Source organism: Lissotriton helveticus, chromosome 2_1 (assembly GCF_964261635.1).
Source record: "Lissotriton helveticus chromosome 2_1, aLisHel1.1, whole genome shotgun sequence".
NCBI lineage: Eukaryota > Metazoa > Chordata > Amphibia > Caudata > Salamandridae > Lissotriton > Lissotriton helveticus.
In genome coordinates, this window is record NC_136059.1 from 246,264,589 (window position 1) to 246,292,428 (window position 27,840).

At 45.9% G+C, this 27,840-nt stretch overlaps 1 protein-coding gene across 4 annotated transcripts in view; it reads left to right on the forward strand.

The window, feature by feature from the left end:
* The window catches only part of ARK2N (arkadia (RNF111) N-terminal like PKA signaling regulator 2N), a 399,402-nt gene that overhangs the window by 258,890 nt on the left and 112,672 nt on the right, over nucleotides 1-27,840 (forward strand). The window lies entirely within an intron of this gene.

Here is a 27,840-nt window from a genome sequence, read left to right on the forward strand (position 1 = left end):
CACGTTTATGCTTTTTATTTTTTAGAGTCAGATTATCGCTGCACACTCTCACAACTGATGTTGTTTAAGACTTGCGCAGCCACATACTTCTATCTAATGGGCTACCTAGAATTCCTTATTGGGGCAGTTTGCAGCAGATGTGTGCTGTAGTTCCTGTTGCACTAGAAGATTGATTGGCTTAGATTAAGCGATCCAGCAAGGAGCATGGTATTACGGTCACAATCGACTCGTTTCCAGTGTTTATTTTATCCTTTTCCTTTGTAAAACCTCGTGGTCCAAGTACTTTTTTTTTTTTTTTTTTTTTTTTTTTTTTGAGGGGTCGGGGTGTAGGAGTGTAAAGGATTTCTTTTTCTTCCATAGCTGTAATCATTGAGATGTATGAGCTGCTTTTGATCCATGGATGGAGGGGTTGAAAGACGCGTGCTTTTACTGTCTGTGTTGCACATGGTTGAGAATGTCTTTACTGACATTTGGTATACACAGAAACCCTCCCATCCTTTTGTGCACCCTATTAATGTAGCCCTGTAGTTAGTTTTGATACGATCTGTCTTTACTATAAAATGTGCACATGAGCCTTTCTCTGCCATTTGAAAATAGGCCTTCCTTATGTCTGAATATTAATCCTGAGGAAACCTATGCATTGCGGGTATGCCAAAGAGATCAATACACTTCTACTCATGGAGCCTATCCCTGATCGGTTGATGATTAAAACACCCAGCACATAAGTTGTCTTTGGAGAGATTGCTCTTTTTAGAGATAATGAAGTGTTTTGAAGGGAATGTCACGCCAATACTAATGCTTTTTATACAGCTTCTCATTGCCTGCCAACTAAATTGTTCATAATCTCAAATGTCCTGTGTACCGATTTAACTCACTTGCCTGACGTTGCTCCACCAAGTTAAGGCGAATGTCTAGGATTAGATTAGCAAAAACACTAGCTCTTGGCAGTTGTTTTTGTTTCTGTCTATGTACAGAAATCTATGTCCAAGAATGCAGACCTGCCACCCAAATCAAAAAAGCAGATTAGAAGTGCTGCACCTGTTCAGTGAAATTTAACTTTGTCAAAATGTAGCCCTTTTGGTTGCCTTTAGAAAATGAGTGGTTAAATTCTTGAGCTTGTGAGAGTAAAACTCGATTGACGCTCAGCTTCGCTTACAGCAAAAATGTCCAAAGCTTTCCTGACAATCTCCAGACACGAATCCACATATTGCGCACCCTACAGCCCCACAAATGTTTCAGACTGCGGGGCAGTCCTAAAATGCAAACTATCAAAAATATCTTTGGTACACTTTCTCCTCTACCTGCAGGGAACATCACTAACTTCATGAATCACTAGACTCTAACCACTTAACACACTTTATTTCGATTTTCGAGGAATTACTCTCCGTTGCTGCCTATGTCCTTATGTTAGATAATTAGTTTTCTCTTGCACTAATTAGCTGTTCTCCGGCAGCAGGGTTTGTATTTAGCGCTAATCACCATCAATTAAACACGTTCTAAAACCAGTCCTGGAACCTTTCACATTGATTTTGTTGCTTGTGAATTTCCATTTACTCCTGATTGTTGAATTTTTGGGGTTGACCTTCGTTGTATGCAGATCAGTCACCCTCTTGACCTTTGTGAAAATGATGAGTCGCATCTTCTAGTAAAGCCTCAGCACATTAGTGGTGGGTCATGTTGGCTTTTCAAAAACAGATTAGTATGAATAAGATGAATATTCTGCTTGCTTCCTGTTTTGTTTTTGTAAACCTTTTTATTGAATTTTACAGTTACCGTACAGGTTATACAACAGTTATTAGTGTTCATGGTTGCATACTATTAATTGTCTACATTTCCATAGTGAATAACTGCGCGTCTATTGAGAGGGGGTACCACTCTGCGCGTGTGAGGCAGGCCTAGATGTATGCCTGTATGGGGGTGTCTGGAGGCTTGATGGAATAACCCTTCCGTACCAGCTAGTGTTGGACCTATGCTACCTTAGTGTGGTAGTTCAAGAGGACGATCCATGTGTACAGCCGAACTGGGGAAATAGAACTCATGGGGAATAGGGGGGTAGCTCCTCGCCGGTCCACTATCGGCAAGCAGTGATTTTCCTTCAGCGAAAGTGGGATGATCTACTCTGGGAGGTCTGGGTGGCCTAGTTTGGGGAGGGCTTGTGAGGGTTGAGGTGTATTCGGTCTTTGCTCCGTCTGGGTGGCCTGTGTAGTCTCCCTCGGGGTGGCTTGTTTGTACAAGGTTATGGAGGAGTAGTGACCACTCCATCGATATGGGGTTTTGTCGCGCTGTGTGCCTCTTCCTGCCTGATGTCTTCCTCGGCTGCGCCCCATTTCTTAACCGCCCCCCACCATGCGGCTATTGGGGACCGCTTGGCGAGCACCAATGCATTGCTATGCTTCGCGAGGAGTGTGGCTAGTACTGCAAATCGGGTCTCTGTCTTTCTCTGTTTGGGTCACTTAAAGAGGTCAAGAGCACACGCCTCCCATGTAGTGAGTCCCGCCATGCTTGTGACAGTCTATAGTGTAGTGTGTAAGTTTGTCCAAAAGTCTTGTAATGTGGGGTAGGTCCAGAACATGTGGCTGAATGGGGGCGTCAGGTGTGTGGCAGCGGGGGCAGTCAAACTGTGTCGCTAGGAAGAAGCGATTGAGCCGCGCCGGCGTGAGGTATGTGCGGTGTAGTATGTTCAATTGGATGTTTGATTGCAGGACACTTTTTGTGGTGTTCAAGTGCTGTGAGCCACTCTTTATTGTGAATAGCTCTGCTGAAACTACTCTTCCCAGTGGAGTCGCAGTCGTGTTAGAGGTGCACATGTAAGTTCCATGATAGATTTATAGATCCATGTGATGAGGTGTTTCCCTGTCCCCATGTGGAGGAGCGTAGGCAATACCGGGTATGTCTTGGGTTCTTCGTCTGTGAGGTTCCATGTCTTTCTGCAGTCGGCAACCAGTTGTCGGTGTAATAGGAGCTGGCCAGGTGGTAGCCCACTCTATTCAGTCAACCCTGCAAACGACGTCCGCTTACGCAGTGCCTAAGGGCTTCTATCTCGGTGAGCGTGTGTTTTGTCCACGCTGGCAGCTCACCCGTGGTGTTGTACCCTTTCCCCTTGGGAGGCCCGCTAACTGCAATAATGGGGTGTCCCTGGGCATCGCCGTGGATAGGCAGGATCTGGCTATTTTGACCAATAGGGATGCTTGCTTCTTGTAAGTATTAGGAACAGTAGGTACGGCCCAAGGAGCTGTAGAATAATACAATTCAGCACACATCTCTACGGGGGGTATTTTTCGCTCACCACCACTACTTGCAGCCCAGTGTTAGTGTACTGTGTCAGCAACATGCGTGTCCTGTGATAATGATATATTATCAACATGAATTTTCCTCTAATAAACTTGTATTCACTGATTTTAGTTGCGGTCTTCTTGTCTCTTTCGTTAGTTATTTTTTTTTCCTGTGTGGTAAAAAAAATGTTCACACACCTGTTTGTAAATTTGCAGTAATTCATAAACGACTTTTCAAAGATTTATCTTCCAGTATGACTGGAAAAGGCTGGGCTTGGCATGAGGTTTAATACCTTCCTACCTTACTTGGATTTTTAATTTCATTTCAAGAATTCTTCATATCCACACTATTTTTAGTGTTGTAGATACTGTATACCTGCTTTGCAAAAATGTCTACATTACTTTTTATAGACTCTCTTCTGCTCATATATATTTATTCCAGTGAATTCTGCATGATCTTTAACTACCATGTGTTGCGATTATCCTGTAACTTAGCCCATCGTCAGGATTTATAATTGGAAAAAAGCCCTCAATACTGTTTCCGTTTAACATTTTACAACCTGTTGCACTATCCATCTGCTAGATTGCTTTCTATACAGAAACAGTTCCATCCACACTTTATGAATTGTATCATTTTATTTGATTTGAAGGTTATGTCTAACAACATGCATAGCTTATTTATGGTAGGAATAGTAATTGGATCTCAGTTCCACTATTTTTCCCCCCATTGCTCTGAATTTTTGCAACAAACATTTTGCTGATTTCGATATGCAGTCCTCTGTTACATATGTTTGGAAAGACAGGGTATCAATGCTTTTACAATAATATTAAAATGGTAGTGCCTTTTAGTTGTCAAGTTAATAAATATTTATTATGAGCAAAAAAAGAACAGCGTATAGAATTCTTGATCAACCTTAATTTTAATACGGTTTAGTAATTCTAAACTAAAACTGTGCACGTAAACGCTATGGAACCCGTAAGGCACTGTCAATCAATCAATCATTGACACTTATAAAGCGCGCTACATACCCGTAGGGTCTCAAGGCGCTGGGGGGGGGGGGGGCGGTGCCGCTACTGCTCGAACAGCCAGGTCTTCAGCTTCTTCCTGAAGGAGAGGTGGTCTTGGGTCAGGCGCAGGTCGGTCGGGAGGGAGTTCCAGGTCTTGGCGGCCAGGTAGGAGAAGGACCTTCCTCCTGTAGTCGCTCTTCGGATGCGGGGGACGGCGGCGAGGGCGTGGTTGGCTGATCGGAGGTGGCGTTTGGGAGCGTAGAAGTTGACTCGGCTGTTGAGGTAGCTCGGGCCTTGGTCGTGTAGGGCTTTGTGTGCGTGGGTGAGGAGGCGGAAGGTGATTCTTTTGTTGACGGGGAGCCAGTGAAGGTCTTTCAGATGTCCGGAGATGTGACTGGTTCGTGGGATGTCGAGGATGAGTCTGGCTGAGGCGTTCTGGATCCGCTGGAGTCTCTTCTGGAGCTTGGCGGTGGTACCGGCGTAGAGGGCGTTGCCGTAGTCCAGTCGGCTGGTGACGAGGGCCTGGGTGACGGTCTTCCTGGTCTCGGTGGGGATCCACCAGAAGATCTTCCGTAGCATGCGTAGGATGTTGAAGCACGCCGAGGAGACGTTGTTGACTTGCCTGGTCATGGAGAGGGAGGAGTCCAGGATGACGCCCAGGTTTCGTGCATGGTCAGTCGGTTTGGGTGCGGTGCCCAGGGCGGGGGGCCACCAGGAGTCGTCCCAGGCGGAGGGTGAGGAGCCCAGGATGAGGACCTCCGTCTTGTCCGAGTTCAGTTTCAGGCGGCTGGTCGTCATCCACTCGGCTACCTCTTTCATCCCTTCGTGCAGGTTGGCTCTGGCGGCGGCGGGGTCGTTGGTCAGGGAGAGGATCAGCTGGGTGTCGTCGGCGTAGGAGATTATGCTGAGGTTGTGTTTGCGTACGATGGCCGCGAGGGGGCTCATGTAGACGTTGAAGAGGGTGGGGCTCAGGGATGATCCTTGGGGGACGCCGCAGATGACTTCGGAGGCCTCTGACTTGTACGGTGGTAGGCGGACTCTCTGTGTTCTTCCGTCGAGGAAGGAGATGATCCATTCCAGCGCCTTGTCCTGGATGCCGATGTTGCTGAGGCGCCGTACTAGGGTGCGGTGGCAGACCGTGTCGAATGCCGCGGAGAGGTCTAGGAGGATGAGGGCCGCTGTTTCTCCATTGTCCATCAGGGCTCGGATGTCATCGGTGGCGGCGATGAGGGCGGTCTCGGTGCTGTGGTTGGCTCTGAAGCCGGACTGTGAGGGGTCGAGGGATCCGTTCGTCTCGAGGAAGGCGGCCATCTGCTTGTTGATGATCTTCTCGATGACTTTGGCTGGAAACGGGAGGAGCGAGATGGGGCGGTAATTCTTGAGTTCGGAGGGGTCCGCTGTGGGTTTTTTGAGAAGAGCGCTGAGTTCGGCGTGCTTCCAGCTCTCGGGGAAGGTGGCGGTGTCGAAGGATGTGTTGATGATGTCTCGCAGGTGGGGTGCGATGACAGCGTCGGCCTTGTTGAAGACGTGGTGAGGGCAGGGGTCGGTCGGTGATCCGGAGTGGATGGAGTTCATCGTGCGGATGGTGTCTTCGGTGCTGATCGGGGTCCAGGCGTGGAGGGTGGTGGTGGGGGGTGGTTGTTCGGTCATGGTGTGCGTTGGTTGGTTGTTGAAGCTGTTGTGTATGTCGGCGATCTTGTTGTGGAAGTATGAAGCGAGGGAGTTGCAGAGGTCTTGCGATGGGGTGATGTCGTTGTTTCCTGCGCTGGGGTTGGAAAGCTCTTTCACGATGTTGAAGAGTTCCTTGCAGTTGTGTGCGTTGTTGTCCAGCCGGTCCTTGAAAGCTGTTTTCTTGGCGGCGCGGATCAGCTGGTGGTGTTTCCGGGTGGCAAGTTTGAGGGAGGTCCTGTTGTCCGGTGTCGGTTCCCTTCTCCAGACTTTCTCGAGGGCTCGGCAGTTCTTCTTGGAGCTCTTGAGTTCGTCGGTGAACCATGGGGCCTTCTTGCTGCCGGGTCTGCTAGGCGGGGTCCTCAGAGGGGCGAGCTCGTCCGCGCAGATGCTGATCCACTTCGTGAGGTTGTTGGCGGCCTGGCTGGGGTCTGCTGAGCTGGCAGGAGGGTGCTGGCTCAGGGACGTGGCGAGCTGGTCTGCTGTGATCTTGTTCCAGCTTCTGCGGGCGGTCTGTTGCTGGTGGTGGTGGGTCGTCGTTCTCTTGAAGGTGAAGTGGACGCAGCTGTGGTCCGTCCATTGAAGCTCAGTGGCGTGGCTGAAGCTGACGTCTTTGCTGGAGGAGAAGACTGCGTCGAGTGTGTGTCCGGCGCGGTGGGTGGGGGTGGACACCAGTTGCTTGAGTCCCAGGTTGGCGAGGTTGTCGAGCAGGGTGCTGGAGTTGCGGTCGTTGTTGTTTTCCAGATGGAAGTTGAGGTCTCCCAGGAGGATGTAGTCAGCGGAGGGGAGGGCATGCGGGCTGACGAAGTCGGCGATGTCCACGCTGAAATGTGTGCGTGGTCCGGGGGGTCGGTAGATCAGGGTGCCTCTGAGGGTGGTGTTCGGGTTGGTGTGGATCTGGAAATGCAGGTGTTCGGCGCTGGTCAGGGTGTTGTCGGTGCTGGTCGTGAGACGGATGGTGTTCCTGTGGATGATGGCGATGCCTCCTCCCATCTGGTTGGCGTTGCGGTCCCTGCGGACGATCTTGTAGCCTTCTGGGATGGCGATGGCGATGTCGGGAGCTGAAGAGGCGTTCATCCAGGTCTCTGTGAGGAAGGCAACGTCAGGGGCTGTGGCGTCTAGGAGGTTCCAGAGTTCTACGGCGTGTCTGTGGACGGAACGGGTGTTGAGCAGGATGCACTTGAGGTGTGTGCTGCTGGTGTTCGATTTGGCGGGTGCTGGTGTGAGGCAGGTCCGGATGCAGGCGAACTTGCAGGCGTGGCAGCTGAAAGGTCCGTGGGTGCGTCGTGGAGTGGCTTGGTGGCACTCTGGGCGTCGGCCGGTGTTGAGTGCGCTGAGGGTGGCGGCGGAGTACGTCCTGCGGGTCGGTCGGGATCGTCGAGGTCCAGGGGTCCTGGCACTGGGCGCGGTCCAGGCGCGGACGGGCGCAGACGGGCTTACCTTTGGCGCGCCTTCGGCGCGCCCGCTGCGCGTCAACGCTGCGCGTTCGCACGGTCGCCATTTAAGGCGAAGTGCGCGGGTGGGCGGAGCAGCTGGGAGGCGGGAGCGGGGAGGGTACAGAAGAAAAAGGGGCGGGGCTAATGGTGGTGGCGGGAAGCGGGAGCGGGGAGGGAGAGCGGCGAGGTAGGCGGGCAAGCAGGAAGGAGACAGGCACAATGGAGGTCAAATACACGAGGAGAAAAACGTCACAGAGAAAAACAGGCAATAATACAGGACAAAACGGGGAAAAAACAGTGGAAACGCGATCTCGGGCACAGAAACAAAACAAGCACAATTTTCCGACAAAACGGGCAAAAACCAAAGGGGAGCGCTCAAGGCAGCAGCGAGAACGGCGCTGAGGCAGAGGCAGGCACTGGGGGCACACGCAGCAGCTGGTGGCCGTGCGGCGCGGGGGTGTCCCACTGTAATGCTTTAATGACCCTAAATTTGTGATGTGGTTTCAGTAAAGGTCAGTGTTTAGTTTTCTGAGGGCATTAATCATGTTGTGGACTGCTTTAAGATCATGATTACCTTTTAGCTTCAGTAGTGAGGTCATAAGTCCCCAATATATTTAGTTCATTACTAAGTACTCCCAAAAACACGAGGAGTGAAGGAACTTTGTTTTTGCACCAAACCTTTTATTTTATCTGCATCTCTCATGTGGAGTATAATGGGTTAAGATGTATGAAAGCATCTAATTAAATCAGTTTCCATTATTTAACCTGTGCAAATTTTCCTTTGCACATAACCGCTCCATTTGACTCCTGCATTTGTGCTATACTATAATAAATAAAAGTTCTGTTAAACAGTTCCTTGACTGATTCTGTGAGTGGGAAAGCCCTTGATTAAATCTGCCTAATAATTACAGACTCACATTTTTAAATGATTAGATCCACAATTAGTTTCTTGATAGGGAGAAAGCCTATTTTAAAATTCATCTGTAATTGATACCATAGTGAGAAATATGAACGTTTTGATTGATTTGGCTAAAATAGGATTATAAAACTTATTCCAGGGGTATTCAATATTGGCGCTCTATGAACGTCTTTTGTTTTTATCCCATCCCTTGTCAATCATATCCTGCATTTAACAGCATAATATTTTCACAAGTTTTTGATCAAATGTAATCACAAATTCCATTTGGGTTTGTTTGTATTATCCAGCGAAGTCTCAACGTTTCTTTCAACAGAACAATTAAACCTTGCTGTAATGTTCAGAAATCTAATCCAGTTTATTACTAACGGGTAGATGTAAAGCAGTTTGTATTCCAGCCTCTAGACTACATCCTATGTGGGCATTGCTAAAGGTACAAGTATAAATCTCCCTACTTTGCAAAGGAAATTCACATATATGCTTTCTTTCTATGAAACTGAAGTCTAGATTTCCATGTATCTGTAGATTATATCACAGCACCAAGTCAAAGTATGTTCTTATCTGATTTGTTGTATTGGAGAAAGTAACATACTTGGGACATGCTGTAAAGTTCTCATTTTCCATTGTTGTCTTTCCTATACTGGAAGGATGGCGGGAAGGGAATTACGTTTTTGTGAAGTTTTCATGAGGGTTCAGACAGTCATCGTTTTTGTGATTGATTGTTGTAGATAAAGTAATATCAATTCTGCAGATGAAAGCTTACTTTTCAATGGAAAAACAGTTTGAACCACATCCACATCATTCCCCACTTCCAATGCGCTCCCACAGTACTATTGAGTTCTTAGTCTGCTTGGAGGTTACTGAGATCCAAATAACCCCCAATTTACTGATTTGATATAAAAGAAACCCATAGAAACACAACCCACGTAGCCCACAAGACACACACTCCCATCTTTATTACACCAACAGATTAGCATGCTGCCCATTCGCAAGTGCGCTTCAGCATCTTTTCAGGAGTATGAGTCAATATACTTATATGTAGTCACTGAGAATAAAAAAAACAGTTAAAAGTATTTTATTATAGTTGGGTGTTGGTATGAGAGAGAAGCTATCGTTGAAAAAAAAAATTGAAGTACACAAGTTATTGTTTAGTGAACAAACTAAAAAATGTGCGACAGGCACAGTCTTTATGACCTCACATGTTACATCACTCATGACATGACATTGTTTATATGAAAGTAACATTGCTGAAATTACTAATCATCCAGAGATTCTTACAGTGTGTTATAGGCTTTGTGAAAGAGGGGTAAGAAACTATCCTAAATCGATGGATGGACTCTTATAAGTTTGTGTGTAAGCTTTTGAAAGATTCAAAAGAAATTTGATATTGCAGAAGTCAAGTTCTTTTGGTTGATGTCATTCTTGTTTTATTTGTATTTACCCAAAGGATGGGTGCAACAGGGGTAGGTCACTTGCAGAGAGCTGAACGCCATTGAACAATAGAAATAGACCCTTTGGCCAACCCTGTGAAAGCCTGAATGAAATATGGCGTTAGTTGGTCATGGTGGGGTGGGCATAGGGCACAGATTACAGCGCTTTCAGTCAGTCCCTGCTATGCACGAACAAGCCATTCACTGAGGCGGTTGGCCACATGAAGGTTGGGCACAGAATCTAAACATAGGCACTACCCAGCAATGTTTGATGCAGGGTTTGGTGTGACACCCGTCCTTGCAGACAACCCCACTTTGTATATCCAAAGTCTGTGCATAGTGTGGCTTGTCCTCTTGTGGTGGTGTGGATGCAGATCCTGGCCACAGGCTAAGCCCTGTGTCAAACGTATCCTATGTATTGCTGCAAATTACATGCAGAAGAGATCTGATGCTTGTGTAAAGTTTGGTACAGGGCCTTGCTAGAGCCAAGGGACCAAGTATTTATGTGGGTTGTTTGTAGGGTCTGGCTGGAAACTAACACAGGTGTCAACAATGATGCTAATTAAAAGTCCTATGTAATGTAATCTGTAATGCTATCAGCAGTTCATGATTGGAGGGTAAACGTTCTAGTTAGTTAAACTATAACTGGAGCATTCCAGTGTGTTTTATTCCCCATTAACTTTTCTTAGTTCAACACCTAACTGTAAACTCACTTTAACCCCAGGTTATTTCTGTGATATTTATGATTTCTTTGTTTTAAACTAGAGTGCCTAACCTAAATATAACATTGCTTTAACCTTTGTTTTTTCAGTGTGTTTCTCCTGAGGAGATAGGTAGGCTGAGTGAACAGATGTGAAAACGAGACTTGGTTATGCAGATGTCTCTTTTGAACTATTTATTGCCCATGAAGTCTTGTTGGTTAAAGTCGGGGCTCTGTTCTCGTCATCTTTATCCCCGATCTTCGACAGACTGGCTTTGATTGAGGAAAGACTAACCAACTATGAAACGCTTCTTGCATCTAAACTTTGTACCATTGAGGACACTTTGGGTAAAATTATTCGGCCATCTAAAATTCAAACAAACTTCTTGTGTGACCCTGTTAACCCTAAATCCCCTCCATCCAATTTACCACTTGTATCGTCTAGAAGGAATGATGGGGTGGGTACTGTCTCTAAGGATGACCTAGTCCCACTGGGTGGTCATGAGGGTGAGTTGGGGAACACGTCGAGTGAATTTGCCCAGCTCGTTACGAGTACTCCAAGGGGGGAGGTAGTAATCCCAGTAATTTTATCCAACACCTATCTAATGTTGAGACTGGAAATCAGGTCAACCCCGCTTATGGGTTCTCCAACCGCGACACATTAGCCGTGCAGAATTCTCTGGGCCGCAGCATAGGCGCAAATGGTCCTAGAGTATTACACCTCCCTCTGGCCGCTGCTCCTCTTGTGGTGGTCCTAAAGAATGTACCGATTCTACAGGAGGGGCTGATCGAATCCACTGAGCAGTTGATGGCTAAAACAATGCACTGGCTTAGTGCTCAACTGAAGGTAGATGGGGTTCAGGAATGGGATATCTTTAACCAAATGATTATGGCTAAACGTGCATCTTGGGTTGGACACTCCACAAAGGAAGGGTGGGGTGATTGTGTAGTTGCCAACTTTAATAATACCCATGTTAGATTTTTATTGGGTCACTTAGGGAGTAGAAATCAACGGCACCATTCGGGAAAATCTCCCTCTTGCCTTTAGGTTTCTTTTATAGACCCCATTATTTTCCTCCATTAGAGGGTGGGAGAAGACTCGCACCAGAAAAACCTATAGGTAGTCTCTTTGATTTTAACCGCACGAAAAGATTTGCTCCCTTGTCTGGTTTAGATGCGTGCGACTGACTGCCGAGAGTCTTTCAGGGGGCAGAGAAATCCTTGTGGACAACGCCGACACCGCCAAGAGTCACCGGAACACCTGACTCCGCGCCGCCGCTCCGGGGGACCACAACTCCCGGCAGGCCACGCGGCGGCGCGTTCTGAGCGACGCGGAAGGCGCCAGTGAGCGCAAAAGGACAGGATAAAGCCGGCTGCACCCCGGCAGAGCGGGGGAGAGAGAACCACTTACCCACAAACGCCGCCACTGCCGAGAGTCTTTCAGGGGGCAGAGAAATCCTTGTGGACAACGCCGACACCGCCAAGAGTCACCGGAACACCTGACTCCGCGCCGCCGCTCCGGGGGACCACAACTCCCGGCAGGCCACGCGGCGGCGCGTTCTGAGCAACGCGGAAGGCGCCAGTGAGCGCAAAAGGACAGGATAAAGCCGGCTGCACCCCCGCATCGCGGGACGCCCGGGGCAAAGCCCGGGCAAAGGGCGGGCCCTCTGTGGCCCTCCGTGGACCGAGGAGCCGGGCCGGGGCCATATCCTTTACGTCCCTTTATTCACCTTTCGAGCAGCTTCTTAATATGTGAGTGAGAACTTGTTATCTGTCTTTTTATTCTTCTCGTATTAAGCCAGCATTCAACCATCAGCCACTATGACTACTAAAGTGGTTACTATGGACAATTTCCTTATAAAGAAGGTAGCGCAAATTAACAGTAACAGGAGGGCTTCACTGGGTTTGGAACACTCACCTACTATTACTACTGTACCAGAACTCCTAGTAACTGATCCTGATAACCCTGTGGTTATGGAACACTCAGTCCCTGCAGGCAAAGTAACCATTGTAACAGCTATGGTCCATGCAGGCCAGTCTGATAACGTTTGTGCTCCAGTTCCCACAGTATTGGCTATATCATCAGCCACAGGAATACATGATCTCGCAACTAAAAAATCCCCTAGAAAATACAAGAAAGCCCGAGTGAGACGGAGGGGGAAGCAAAGTAAGGCAAATTATCAAATTACACAAGGAGGGGGGAGTGTGCCTGAAACTGCACCTCTTCTTCTTGAGTTGAGATCCTCAAACCTGGGAGGAGTGGGGGATGCTATCTCACAGAGTCGACCCACAGATTCTGTGATGCTTATTGACTGTTTACAATCAGGGATTATAGACAATACTGATAATTTTCCCCTTGACCCCACTACAATGAGTAAGCTTCTTTTGTCTAGTACGCCAACTAGCTTACCTCTACCAGATTCATATAGAGGGAACGATAATGGAAGGCTATCAGGATCTCCAAAAATGCCCATTGAGGCATCTTTTAGGTCTTCCATTTCACCACCCACTATAAGAACAAGTAAAAAAAGGGGGGGTGAACCACTGTGTAATAGACCTCAGAAGATAAGGAAAGGGGTAGTTCAGTCCCCACAGTCACATATTGGTCAAATCCCATTAGGTGAAGAGGCCATGCTGGCCAAAATCTTAGAATTAATTAGGGGTGTGTTGCAACCGATTTTGGATAAGACCGACTTGATGTCCACACATTTGGACATCATAGAGAAAAAGGTTGAACAGAATTCCCTCCTTTTACATGAATTAATAAAAGGCCCGGAAAAAGTTAGGACGAATCCCACAGTTAAGACTAACCCTCCTGCAAAACCTAACGCTGTAATGCCCCTTATAACATCTGCTCCTATTACTCCAGTAACTAAGACATCAGCACCCGTGTTTAAAAAAAGGAAAGTAGTCCAAGAAAAGGGTAGAGTGGGTAGTCCAACGACTGTGCCATCAACTCCCACATTGCAACCGCCTGCTATTCAGCTGGCGGCCCCACTAACTAAAGAACAAACTCAAAAACCTGGGGGATCCCAAAATCATGGTGGGAGAAAAGACCCTTTAATAACTAACCCGAGAAATATGAATCCCCCAACTATTGCCTTAGAAAAACCGAGCCATACAATAGACTTACCCCCAGATTGTGCCCCTTTTGTCATTGTAATGGCAGGGGTTCCAGAGCTACCTACAGGTAAATGGGAAGATCACGTTGCCTTACGGAACAAGGTTACATTCTGGCTCCGAGACAACAGACCGTTGCCTGCATCCATCAATGGAGAAATCGTAAGTGTAAGACGTGCCCATTGGGTGGGAGTCAGACCTAAGGACAGAATGGGTGATGTAATAGTCATCAATTTTAAGGATTATAGGGCCGTGAGGCACATTGGAGATTGGTTCGATGCCAGTAGCAGCGATGCCATCTCCACACATCTTTTATCCTATTTCTATCCCTATGCACCATCAAAAGACAATAATAAACAGGGTTGGAATAGGCAGCTATTTCAGAAACCACCATACCGACAGCGGGGTTCTAGAAAAGTGGGACCATGGGATATGCCCGGTTTAATGGGGCCACCACCGTTGAGGGGTTATCCTCTTTACGTAAATGCTCAGGAGCCCCATATTCATATGCAAAGCTCGGAGGAGTTTTATCCCAGACACCAGGTATTAGATTATCAATACCCCCCTATAAATAGCCGATATCCACTACATCCTGAGCCCAACCTCCTGCAGGGGAGGCCATGGTATAATAAAGAGTTCCACCCGTCCATGTACAATTTACCTATCCAAAATCGTTTCCAGATTTTTAATGGGCTGGACGGGGTGGATTGACAACAAGCTCAGATATCCCAAAAAAATTTGGCTGGGAATAAGTTTTATCCTTTAGTCTCTTACCCCTTTATTAAGGATATAGTTCCCCTTAAAAGTACTGAGACTCTGAGTGGGATTCCCCAAGATTTGCCAACTTTACAAAAGACCCCTAATACTAACAGCTTATTGCTATGTAACAGTAATATCCAGGAACAGATGCAATCCCCCACAGTTGATATCATTATTAGGGGTGGGGAACAGGCAGGTGAAGGCCTGTCCCAGAAAGAGAATGATTCATGCGCACTGTTGTTTTGGAATATAGCAGGGTTTAGGCAAAAAATCACAAATCCGGCATGGGAGTCAGTAATAAATGGTCAGGATATAGTGGCTTTGCAAGAAACCTGGATACAGGAATCAATCCATGTAAGTGGCTATAGAACCTTCTTTACACCAGCTGTCGGAGGTCATTTTGGAAGAGCTAAGGGTGGGTTGACAACGCTTGTTTCAAATCAACTTAAAATTAAACAAGCTCACTGCCATTTAAGTTCTTGTTATTTCCAAATTATAACTTTACGGAATTATAAAGGAGCTGTGGTGCTAATTATTAATTTTTATAACAATGTCCCGAGAGATGATATTCTGGTTGTAATGAAGCAGCTTAAAGATGAAATTCAGTTAGAGGTAGACAGAAATGAAAGGGACCTGATAATCATATGGGGGGGGGGGGGGATTTTAATTGTTCATTATGTACTAAAAGGAATCGGGGCCTATGTGGCCTTATGACTGAGAGAGACATGTACTTGACACACTTTGATCATACCTTGATGGGGGACTTACTAAATGAATTATTATTCATGTTTGACTTGGGGTTTGCCAACGAATCTGCCCCAGAACCTACACCCTTTGTTCCGACTTTTGTTGGTAGAGGCTCATCGACAACTATTGATTTTATTATCACTTCCGGTAACCTCAATCATAGACTCCTGGGGGTTACGAATATCCAATTACCCATAAGTGACCACCTCCCACAATCTCTTAAGGTAGTAGATTTGTTCCCAGACCCATCGACGGCCGCGCCTCTAGTAGAGACAGCGGTTGATGTTGTCCTTGGGAGACAAAATGGGTACACACTTAAATGGAGTAAAGTAATCCCCACAACCTTTTTTGAGAAACTCTGGGAGGCGTGCTCAAATAGTTTTAGGATTTGCCTAAGTGATAACTCCACTAAAGATCAAATTATTGAGCACTTTGGAACAATAGCTGCAAATATAAAAAGCAGCCTAAGGGTGGAGGCAAAACGCAGAGGCAGGGGGCCAAAGAGCTGGTTTAATACTGTATGTACAAGGGCTTTGAAAAATTTAAAACAGGCAGTACACAGATGCCCTAAGGATAAAAATGAAATAAGAGAATGTAGGAATACATATACTCAGGCCCTGAAAGCAAGGAAAACCGCATTAAATAAGGAGGCTTTAGATTCCCTCTGTGAGGCCTCGCAATCCAAAGATTCCGCTGCATTTTGGAAAGCAGTTAATACTCCTTTCCCTTATGAAACCCACACGGCGCGAATCGAGATTGCAATAGATGAAGATAAATGGGTAGACCATTTTTCAAATCTTTATAAGGCACAGGAAGACATCCATGTTGGGGGTATTAACTCTAGCCTGGATGTACAACAGAGTTACAACTTGGTTACGATAATTGAGGAAGTGCTCTTAGCCCTGGGATCAACTAAATGCGGTAAGGCTGCCGGACCTGATGGGATTCCGGCAGATCTATTTAAAGCTAATATTGAAATTTGGGGGCCAATGTTAGTACAACTTTTTAATGCAGCTCTCTCATCGGGCCTGAAAGAATCTTGGTTCACCTCAGTCATTGTCCCGATCTACAAGAAGGGGGATAGGAACAGCTGTGCCTGTTACAGACCAATCTCCCTTCTTGATTCCTCAGTAAAAATTTTAGGACGTGTTGTGTTGGCAAGACTCCAAAGCTGGGCAGAGGATAATGATATTATTAGTGATTTGCAATTTGGTTTTCAAAAAGGGATTGGTACAATTGAGCAAGGGTTAAACCTTATGCTCTTGCAGCATAAATATATAAGGATAAAATCCGAGCGCTTGTATTTTACTTTTGTCGATCTCTCTTCAGCGTTCGATTGTGTATCACACTCTAAATTGTGGGATATAATGAAAGGTTTGGGAGTGGATAATAACATTATCTGTTTTTTGAGGGAACTCTACAGTGGAGCTACAGCTTCTGTTCGTTACGGCAGGGGGGGGAGAATGCTCCAGACAATTTAGCATAGGTCGCGGAGTGCGGCAAGGTTGCGTACTGGCACCTTTTTTATTTCTTCTCTATATCAATGGGCTCGAGCGTCACCTGCTGCATGAGTGTAGGGATATGCCCAGGGTGGGGAGGAGGGAAATCCCTGCGCTCATGTATGCGGATGACGCAGTACTCATGGCACGCACTCCTCGTGCTCTACAAAAACTAGTAGTTAGCTTTGAGAAATTTATGTTGAACCTGGATCTACTAGTTAACTGTAGTAAGACTTTCTCAATGAATTGCGGCCTAAAACCAGGCAAATCAATGAAGCGTATTGTTTTAAACAATGTCCCGCTGGATAACACCCCAACCTTTTCTTATTTGGGCATTTTATTCCATGAGTCAGGCTCCTGGACAAGCGCTATTAAGGCTAGAACTCTTTTATTTATGAAAACGATCATGGCCTTACAGAATTTCTACAAAGCTACATGCTTGTCTGTGGCTATGTATGGCTCTGGTCTGTGGGGATATGCAAATGTTGATCAAATCCAGCTGGTAGAGAACAAATTTCTGAGGGGAGTTCTAGCAGTCCCACAGTGTGCAGCCACATTCAATTGTCACGCTGAACTTGGCCAACCTTACATAACGGACATTATCAGAATTCAACCTATCCTATTGTGGCATAGGGTATGGACTACTAATGAATGCGTTATGAATCGGGCTCTGCTACGTGACACCCTCAGTTTGGACCATGCGGACAGAATGGAATGGTTGAGTTACGTAAATCATTTCTTGACCGAGATTGGACTACACTCATATTTTTTGGACCCAATCTCAATGGATAATATTCCTAGGAAGCTATTAAAAACTATCTGCCTGGACCACCTGATGAGTAAGAGGAAGAGAGTGGAAATTCTGAAATCTACAGTACACTCTCACCTTCCTACCCTCTGTGAGACTAATACTGTACAGCCATATTTATCCCTGCCCATGACTAACTATGATCGCTTTCTTTTAACTCGTTTTAGATTTTGTATATTTTTTAGATTAGTGTCTTTTCCATGCATGAACTCATGGACTCATATTTTGCCCACTTGTTTGTGTGATGGTACATCACAACAATCTGATATTCATATCCTTTTTTTCTGCAAATTTTATACTGCTATACGTAGGAAAATTATTGTCCCTTTTTTAAAAAATATGAATTTAACCAGATGTCGCCCAGCTTTTTTAGAAGTACAGAAAATGGACACGATTTTAACTGTTACTGTGATTTTAAATTATTTAAAAAGTGTTTTTAAATTCAGAAAACAAATTCAAATTGAAATATCATAGATTCCTTATTGATCTACCTCACTGTATTATCAATCATGAGAAGAATTTATTGTAATTACTGTACCTTGTTTTATGTTTGCTACTTTTATGGTTAATTGTTTTTTTTAACCGAATAAAGTTTATTGAACTGAACTGACTGACTCATGTAGTTGTATCTGCGACAGAAGTCACGTTTAACCTACCTGCCGCTTCTAATGTGATTGTTTCAACTCCTCCGCTGGTTACAACTGGGGGGTTCTGAGCATCCTGAGGCCCTGATGCTGTTAGATCGGGGTGTAGGTTTTGCTCCCTGCACATTAGGTTTGTTATCATGGAACATTGCTGGTTTATCACCAAAGACAACTTCTTCTGATTGGTCTACTCTTATTGAGATTTATGATTTTATTGCCTCACAGACGACCTGGTCGGTGATTACTATTTTCCAACCAAGCTATTTGTCCTTCAGCAAACCGGCCATTGCGAACCCCAAGGGGCGCACCTCTGGAGGTTTAACTGTTTGGTAACACAGTAGGTGGGCTTCCAGGTAGCCAAACTGGGGATTGACAATCAAGATATACAGGTTTTTAAAATACATTTTGAACATGACCCTGATTTTATATTGATTAATGTCTACGCAAGACGTATGGCCGGCAGGAGCACCTCACCGACCATCTCTAGCCTAGATTATTTGATCAAGTCACTGAAAGGGAAACATAACTGGGTCATTGCGGGGGATTTTAATTGCACGTTTGAGCTGCTTGGCCCAGAAGACGCCAGTCTTACTAGCGAGGAGGATGCGACCTGGGGCATTCCATCGTTAATGCTCCCCCCAATTAATAAATGGACGGAGGCAGTACTGCAATTAAAAAGTTTGACACTGGAGGGTGGGCTCAGGGTGGTTAATGGGAGATCCAAATCTGATGTCAAAGGTAGCCCCACTTTTGATAATGGGAGTAGAAGTAGTAGGTTTAACTACTTCCTAATTAACTTAGAATTGTGGTCAAGGCTAAAGGACATGGAGTTATTAACTAGACCAGAGAGCGATCATGATCCACTGTCGTTGACAGAGGTAAAGGGTCGCTTACTGCTGATGGGTGGCATGGAGACCGTCACGGCAGACGTTATGTCTCACAACTGTCGAAGATTAAAAGTAGCACGTGTCTCTGAAGATGAGGGCACCATAGCACAGATAAGGTCTACTCTTGAAGAGTCCCTTGTAGCCCTATCCTATCTTGATTTCAGCGAGGCTAGCCTTACAACTCTTATAGAGACCCACGAGTCCCTGTTTGCTAAGCTGAAAAGCTATTTTACTAAAAATATAAAAAGAGCCAATGTAACCCCATCCATGAAGATGCAAAATGGTATGACTGGGAATGTAGGATAGCTTTCAGTCATTTGTCCCAAGCCATTAGGGTGGGATCCGCACAGGCGGTAAGGGAACTAAGGGCAGACTACAAGGCTACACAACTCAGGGCAAAGAAGGCAATACAATTTAACATTCACAACAGCAAAGGTGCACCACACATTCTCAAATGCATTATATATTATACAATGAACTGCGAACAATGGTATTTCTTCAGTTTCAAATCTTTTATTTCAAAGGTATAAATGAAGCACCATACAGCCGACGCGTTTCGCCCCACACAGGGGACTTCTTCAGGGCTGTTAATACAAACACATGAACAATAGATAAGAGATATGTAAAAAACACATGTAACATAACATTTACATACATTTACCCCAAAAAAATTACATGAACAATACATGTCTTATGTACTAAGATCCGCCTTTTATTAATTTAATGTTAAAAATAAGGCTTGAATCGACCACAGCACAAAGGTATAAAAGCCTAAAATTAAACAAAACAGCACACAATTCGACACAGCTCGAAACTTAAAGACCGAGTTGACAACAGGGTATGAAAAGCATACCAATTTCCAACTGTCTAGCTTCAAGTACAGTGCAGATCCTGCTATTTATATGTGCAAAGGATAATTGTACATTTAAATGGATAAGGGTCCCAGAAAACAAGGTTAGAATAGAAAATTGGGAAGGGGCATGCAGATTCCAGTCAAAAGGACAAGAGTCAGAAATTTCAGTAGAATTTAGAGATAGGTAGAAAGTATCAACAAGGCAGAATACAAAAGGGGGAATATGGAGCAGCAAGCCAAGTATCAGATACGCAGTAAAACAGATGGAGATATATACCTTAGATAGAATATAATAGCTTCAGGAGTAAAAGCTGCTCAGTGATGTGCGGGTCTCATTGCACCTCATAATTGCATGAAGAAAATATCGATTTCTCTCTACGACAAAATATGGAATAAAAAAAAGAGGGAAAGACACCGTGTTTATAAGATTCTAAATGATACAAAGAGGCTTGATTACCTCTCAAGGAATAGTGAAGAAAACAATGAAAAATGGACTTACAATCCATATCTGGTCCAACTATTCCCATAAATGAAAATATGGAATAGATACAACACCACGAGCCTTCAAGGTAGTTACTTCCAACCAAATTTAGGGATAGGATGAATGAACCAGATGGTCTGAGAGAATAAAAAATATTAGAATCATAATAAGAAATCAGTATAACTCAAAAAATCCAGTCTACAGTCTACTAAGTGTGCTTATGTACTGATCCCTGTAACATTATGGTGGGAAAAAGAGTATGTAATAGAAAAAGTTGACCAGGAGTAAAACGAATATCAGTGGCTGTTAGATAATGGTCTAGAAACGAATAACAACTAATGCTTACTCAGGTGCAATCCTCAATGAGCGATGTGAATTTACACTTAAGCTATATACATAACCGAAAAACACGTGACAGGATCACGATCAGTGTATAGCGAAGTTCAGCAAAAACCAAGTAGTAATTTGGGCAGCAAGAGCTAAAATTAACATGACCCAATGAGTGCTTACCTATCTCTGGTACTAAGATCCGCAATGACTCCAAATCTATGTAAAGTCTGGGCAGGACAGATGAAAAGGAATGATGCCAGGTCTATAGATCTATAAGAAGATATGAATACTAAGTGAGTACAGGGAAATGAATTATCCCAGAAACATACGAGTAAGAGTAAACAAATCTGATACTCCTTTGCATAGTAACAAGCAGTAAATACGTGTGAATGTGTTTTTTACATATCTCTTTCTATTGTTCATGTGTTTGTATTAACAGCCCTGAAGAAGTCCCCTGTGTGGGACGAAACGCGTCAGCTGTATGGTGCTTCATTTATACCTTTGAAATAAAAGATTTGAAACTGAAGAAATACCATTTTTCGCGGTTCATTGTATAATATATAATGCATTTGAGAATTTGTGGTGCACCTTTGTTGTGAATGAAAAATTGTATTCCCTAGGGATAGGCACTGTTGCGGTGGGTGCCATTCAGTGTGCACACAACCCCAAATTAAATTTTTAGGGGAAGACACATACGTAGGGTTATTGTTAGGTGCTGTCAGGAAGAAGGTACCATCGTTGGGTCGCTGTTGTCTTAAATTCAGGGCAAAGAAGGCTTACGATGAAAATAGATGGAGGGACCTCCTAGAGCCATGCAATGGGAAAAACTGGTGTCTGTTCTGGCACTTAATTAAATAGGGCAGTGATAGTGCTGGCCCGGCTCCAGTTAACAACATTCCACCAGAAGTTTGGGTCGCACATTACAAGTCCCACTTTTCATCGCCCGAAGATAGTACTATGTACCAGCCCTGTGCAGTGACGGACTCAGTCCTTTCCTTTACACTAGCTGAAATCGAGAGAGCCCTTGATTGTGTGGCAGCAGGTAGGGCTCCTGGACAGGATTTTATCCCGGTGGATAGATTTATATCAGATCGGGAGAACTGGTTGAAATATTCTTCCTTGCTAATGGTTTGGCATGAGGTGCACCCATTCTGGAATCCTGGCACGTGGCAGAAATCATCCCCATTTATAAAAAGTGGGATCGCACCAGTCCATTTAATTATAGGCCCAGAAACCTCATAGACTCCCTTCAAAAAATTGTGGTGAGACTAGTGCTAAGTAGGGTAAATAGTTGGATAGATGAGAACGAAATACTATCCACCTTTCAAGCAGGATTTCGTTCCCATGTTAGCACTATAGACCAAGTTTTTAGAATCATGATGATATACTGAAACACAGTGGTCTTAGCAGGGGGGAGACACCATGCAGCATTCGTAGATCTTAAATCTGTATTTGATTTAGTTTCCCCTCTATAAGATGTGGGAGGTTCTTAGGGAAGCAGGGATGCCTGCTGAGATCTTATCTTTTTTTGTAAAGTACGATGCGGCCAGCAGGGTGAGCTAACGGACCACTTTCCTGTGAACAAGGGAGTAAGGCAGGGGTGTGCTCTGGCCCCAACCCTCTTTTCATTGTTCATAATTAATGTTATCTCTTACTACTCCGAATAATCCACGGACGCACCTAGTCTTGCGGGATCCAGGGTTCCTCTATTAATGTTTGCTGATGACACCTTAATTCGTAGATGCAATCAGGTCTGCAACGTGCCCTTGATCGATTCACTTTGTTCTGCAATGACCATGATTGAGTAGTTAACGTGGATAAGACGAAGTTCATGGTCTTGCATAAACACAAAGTAGTGAAAGCTAGAGTGAAAATGAACAATGTGCTCCTGGAACAAACCGACTCCTTTGCATACCTGGGTGTTACTTTGGGCAAACGCTTGTACTGGAAGCCACAGTTAGATCTATTAGTCTTAAGGCATAACCAACTAGCAGGGGCCCTCCTAAAAGAATTCTGGTTGTCCCAAACCAAACCAGTTGGACCTGCTCTATCTACCAAAGGAAGGTTAGAGCCTCAATAATTTACGGGGTGGAACTTTGGGGGTTCGAAAACTTAGTACCATTAGTCTTAGCCCAGAACAAGCTCCTGAGGGCATTGACCGGCCTTCCTCCATCCTCTCCTCTGAAGCCTCTACTTTTAGATCTAGGATGCGTTTCCATTGAGGAGGCTGCGGGTTTTAGACCACTTGCCTGTTGGGGAAGACTTTGGACAACCCCGGAGCTAGCACCTTATGCAAAAGCTGTTCAGTCCATTAGGGAAGCAGATAAATCAAACAAAATTTCTTGGCTACAAAATATTAAGGCATTGTTATCTGAAATGGGCCTCAGTCACCTGTGGGAGGACCCAGAGGGGAATTCCTTTCCATCTAAAAGAGATCTTAAAGCCTTATATAGGGACAAGGTTTATGTAAAGTCGCTGTCCTCTGTTACTAGTGGTTCCCCCACAGACCTCTTTCTTGAATATGTGTGAGCATAAGCTAGAGGCCTATTGGGACATTATCACACGTCCTGGTGATAGAAAACTCTTCCACCAATTTAGATTGGGAACACCCCCCCTAAAATCGTTTACTAAAAAGTGGCAGGATGATCAGGATATAATATGTGCCACTTGTTCAACTGAGGACAAGACTCTATCGCATGTCCTGTTTGTGTGCCCTGCATACAAGAGCCCTCGGCTGAAATGGCTGAAGCCGGTTTGTACAAAGTTTGGAACTAGATCTTATCAAACAGCCCTGCGTATTTTAAAAACTGAAACTTCTGAAGTCATAGTTGTTGCTATGGCTTAGTTTCTGAGCTGAACTTGAGTCCTTAGAAGGAAAAACCTGCAAGGCATTATCTATCTGCTTATGCATTGGTGTACTCTAGTTTCCCCCACGCCATTCAGTCCAATATTTAAGACTGTAACCAAGCCCTGTGTAATCATGCATTAATAGCCTTTGATCCTGAATTCTCCCTTTTAAACCTAATCATTGTTGTAACAGCCTTAGGATTTTATATGACATGCTTTTGTTTTTAACAAAATATTCTTGTATGAAATGTTATGCTTTTTTATATCCTATTGTATTTGTCTTCATGTGTCTTTTATGATTATGATCGAATAAAGACGGGAATTGAAATTGGAAATTAGTAAAGTTGGGTGCAGGGCCTTGCTAGAGCCAAGGGACCAAGTACTTATGTGGGTTGTATGTAGGGTCTGGCTGGAAACTAACACAGGTGTCCACAACGATGCTAATTAACAAGTCATATATGATGTCATCTGTGATGCAGTCAGCGGTTTGTGATGGGAGGGTAAAAGTTTTGCAGCGTGAATCTATCTGGATTCACTATGCTGTGCATTATTCCGCAGTCTAGTAGTTGGGTCCAAAATCGTAGTCTTTTCTTTGTTTTTTTGTTGTTGTTTGTTTTCGTAGCCCTGGTGGGCGTCGACGTCCCTCCTTTTTGTGTCCTTCCTGTGGCGTCGGCATGCTTCCTGTGGAAGCTCCCACCCTTGGGCGCCATCTTCAGATTCTTTTTTCCGCTGTTGTGTTTGGATCGTTCCCGAGACGCCTCCAGAGATTTGGAGAAAAGAGAAGCCAAATGCCAAGTTTTGGGAAGAAAAGACTTGAGAAGACTAAGTGAGACTACAGCATCGAAGAGGATCTTCGAAGAACTTCGACGTCCAGAAGAGAATGCGCAATCAGGGGGCCCCTGAACGCAAGAGATGGACAACACACCATTCAAATTCTGCCGGAACTGCCACCGCAAGTACGCGCAGAAAGACCAACATCCAGTTTGCAACCTCTGCCTGCCGGTCGACCACGAAAGCAGGGACTGCAACGCCTGCTCTGCCTTTACACCGAAGACCCTTCAAGTGAGAGCGAGGCAAAGAAGAGCTAACTTCGCCATGCAGGGCAAGGGCCAACCACCGTCCCTTCGAGACCTGGGACTCTCCACCGACTAAGAGGATTACGTCGCCGAAGAAGACGACGGCTACACGGTCGTAGAGACCGATAATACGAAGACTCCAGAAAAGGTAGGAGACTCGACGTCCCAAAAAGGCCCGAAAGACTCTCGACAGTCTGCCCAAGACTCTCGAAAAAACGAGGGCAAGACCCCGAAAGCGCCGATGCCGAAAGCTCCGGCATCCGCAGCAACACCCAGGGCCAGCGGATACTCTCAGAAGAACTCCCAGGCGCCGAAGGGCGGCGACCAACCAAGGTCGTCAAAGCGTCCACGAAAAGGAACGCTAGACACCGAAGACCTCTTCGACGTCGAAGACCTCTTCGACGTCGACGAAGGACACCAGACCAGCCTCGACGCCGAAACCAGCCTCGATGCCGAAACCAGCCTCGACGCCATCAAGCTAGACAAAGAGACCGGCACAACCAATCTATGCCGAACAGGCTGCCGAGATGGAAAGAAAGAAGAGAAGACTTGAGGCAGAGATGGAGAACATCCTGCAGCGAAAGAAAGATTTCGACGAAAGGATTAAAGCGTATACAATTCCGTCGAAGCCAAAGCCACCGGTGGTCGAGTTCGTCGAGGAAGAAGAGAAGTTAGAGGTCGAAGGACCGTCGGAAAACCAGGAAGATCTGGAATATCGGGAAGAAGAGACCCCCTTCTACGAGGAAGATGACGACCAGAGGACTTTTCAGGGCTCGTCATACTCTGACACACAGGACCTAGAGTGGCAGGACCTCGAAGCCGAGAGTCCAGAAGAGGGAGTGGACACATATCTGGCGAGGCCCTCGCCGCCTGACGACATTGGACTTTACAATGAAGTCGTCAAGAACACAGCAGCAGCGTTCAAAGTAAAACTCGAGGAGGAACGGCCGAAGGCGGATTTCCTCGTGGAAACACTGCTCCCAATACAAATTAGGAGCCAGTACCTGCCAATGCTCGAAAGCATCAAAGGACAAGGGAGAGACGCCTTCAAAGAGCCTGCGACTTGTAAACCTGTCACACCCAGGACGGAGAAGAAGTACAAGCACTCCCCCAAGGACCCAACCTACATCCAGGGAACCGTCACTGCAGACTTCCTCATTGCGGCAACAGCAAGGAGAAGGGCCAATGTCCCGACAACGTCAGGACCACCTCCAGCCAAGGAGAGCAGAAGGATGGACCTGACAGGGAGAACAATCGAGAGGAATGCTGCAACGCACTGGCGCATGGCCAATTCCAACGCCCTGCTGAACAGACACCAACACCAGATCCTGGATGACCTGGGCCAGTTAGTCAAACACCTCCCACAAGAATACCAGCAAAGAGCTACGCACCTGGTAGAGGAGGGGAAGAACGTGGCAAATTCTTGCCTAAAAACCGCACTGGACAGTGCAGACACAGCCAGCAGACTTATGATGCTGGGCATCACGGAAAGGAGACAAGCCTGGCTCAGAATATCCGGCTTTAAACCGGAGGTGCAACACAACATCCTGAACACCCCGTTCAACGGCGAGACACTGTTCGGAGCACCAGTGGACGAAAAGCTCACCCAGCTGAAATAAGGACAACAACACCGCAATATCCATTGGGGCCTTGCAATTCAGAGGAACAAAGAGAGGGACCCCGTCACGGAGACCAAACTGGAGAGGGGGAAACCAGCTGGGAACGTCGCACCAGACTTTCCACCAGTCCCACCAGGGTGACACCCAGACGCAACAAGGCCAGCATAAACAACACTGGCAATACCAACAGAGGGGCCAGTCCTTTCGCGGAAACAACAGAAGATGTGGACGACAACCCACCTCCAAGTGACTCTGCCACGCTACTAGTGCACACCCTTTCAAAAACTCCAGGGGTGGAGCACAGATACAACAAAGAGGAGTGTCTCGGACTAAACATGCAAAAGCACGTAACACCGGTGGGAGGAAGACTGAACATTTTCTTCCAAGAGTGGAAGAAAATAACTACAGACAGATGGATTCGCAACACCATACAGTACGGATACTGCATAGAGTTAAAAAACACACCACCAAACGGAAAACCAAAAAAAAGAGCACTAGCAAAGAAGGAACTAGAGCGACTTCAAAGGGAAGCACAAGAACTCCTGCTCAACAAATACATAAAAACCCAAAAATTCAAAGTGACGTCCCTGCAAGAGGTCCTTCCACAGATACAAGGCGGGGACTTCATGGTCACCATAGACCTGAAAGATGGCTACCTGTACATCCCAATGAACAGGCTGCACAAACATGCTAAGATTTGTCATCAACACAGATCATTATCAATTCACGGCACTGGCATTCGGACTGAAATCAGCACCAAGGGTATTTACAAAGTGCCTTGCAGCAGTCGCAGCACACTTAAGGAGGGAAGGGATCCACGTATACCCTTACGTGGACGACTGGCTAATAAAGGCAAGATCATACAAGACATGCAAATGGCATGCACAGCGAGTGACAGATATACTGATGGCCCTGGGTTTCTCCATCCACTGGGGAAAATCCTCAATGAACCAAGAACAAGTAAAGATTTTCCTGGGTGCGCAGATCAACACCGTATAGGAGAAGGTGTTCCCCAGCGAGAAGAGAACGTTGGCACTGTTGAAGGAGGCGCGCCTCTACCAGAAGGGGCGTGCTCTGACAGTGAGGACGGCGAGCAAGATGATGGGCATGATGGCCTCATGCATACACATAGTGCCGAATGTACGACTCCACATGAGACCACCCCAGGAGTGGCTACAGGACCAATGGTCACAAGCTACAGGTTGTTGGGAAGACCTAGTAGTTGTAACGCACGCGGTGCACGAGGAGATATCATGGTGGAACAAAGGAAACATAACAAAAGGGAAGCCTCTAACATCACCATCACCAACTTTGACCATCACCACAGACGCATCCCAGAAGGGATGGGGAGCTCACATGAAAAAACTCAGTGAGGGGTCTGTGGACACCAGCGGATGCGGTCAAACTCATCAATTACTGGAACTAAAGACCGTTTTCCTCGCACTAAAGGCATTCCAGACAAAGCTGTACAACCAAACAGTGTTGATCCAGACAGACAACACAACAGCGATGTTCTACATAAACAAGCAGGGAGGAACACAATCAGCCCCGCTGTCAGAACTAGCGCAGGAAATATGGAGATGGGCCATCCCACTAAAAATAGATCTACTGGCGATTCATCTGCCAGGGAAGGCAAACGTGGAAGTGGACTGGCTCAGCAGACAGACATCGGCTTCACACGAATGGGAGCTCAATGCCCAAGAGACAAGAGACTGTTCGACAGGTGGGGGAACACCATCG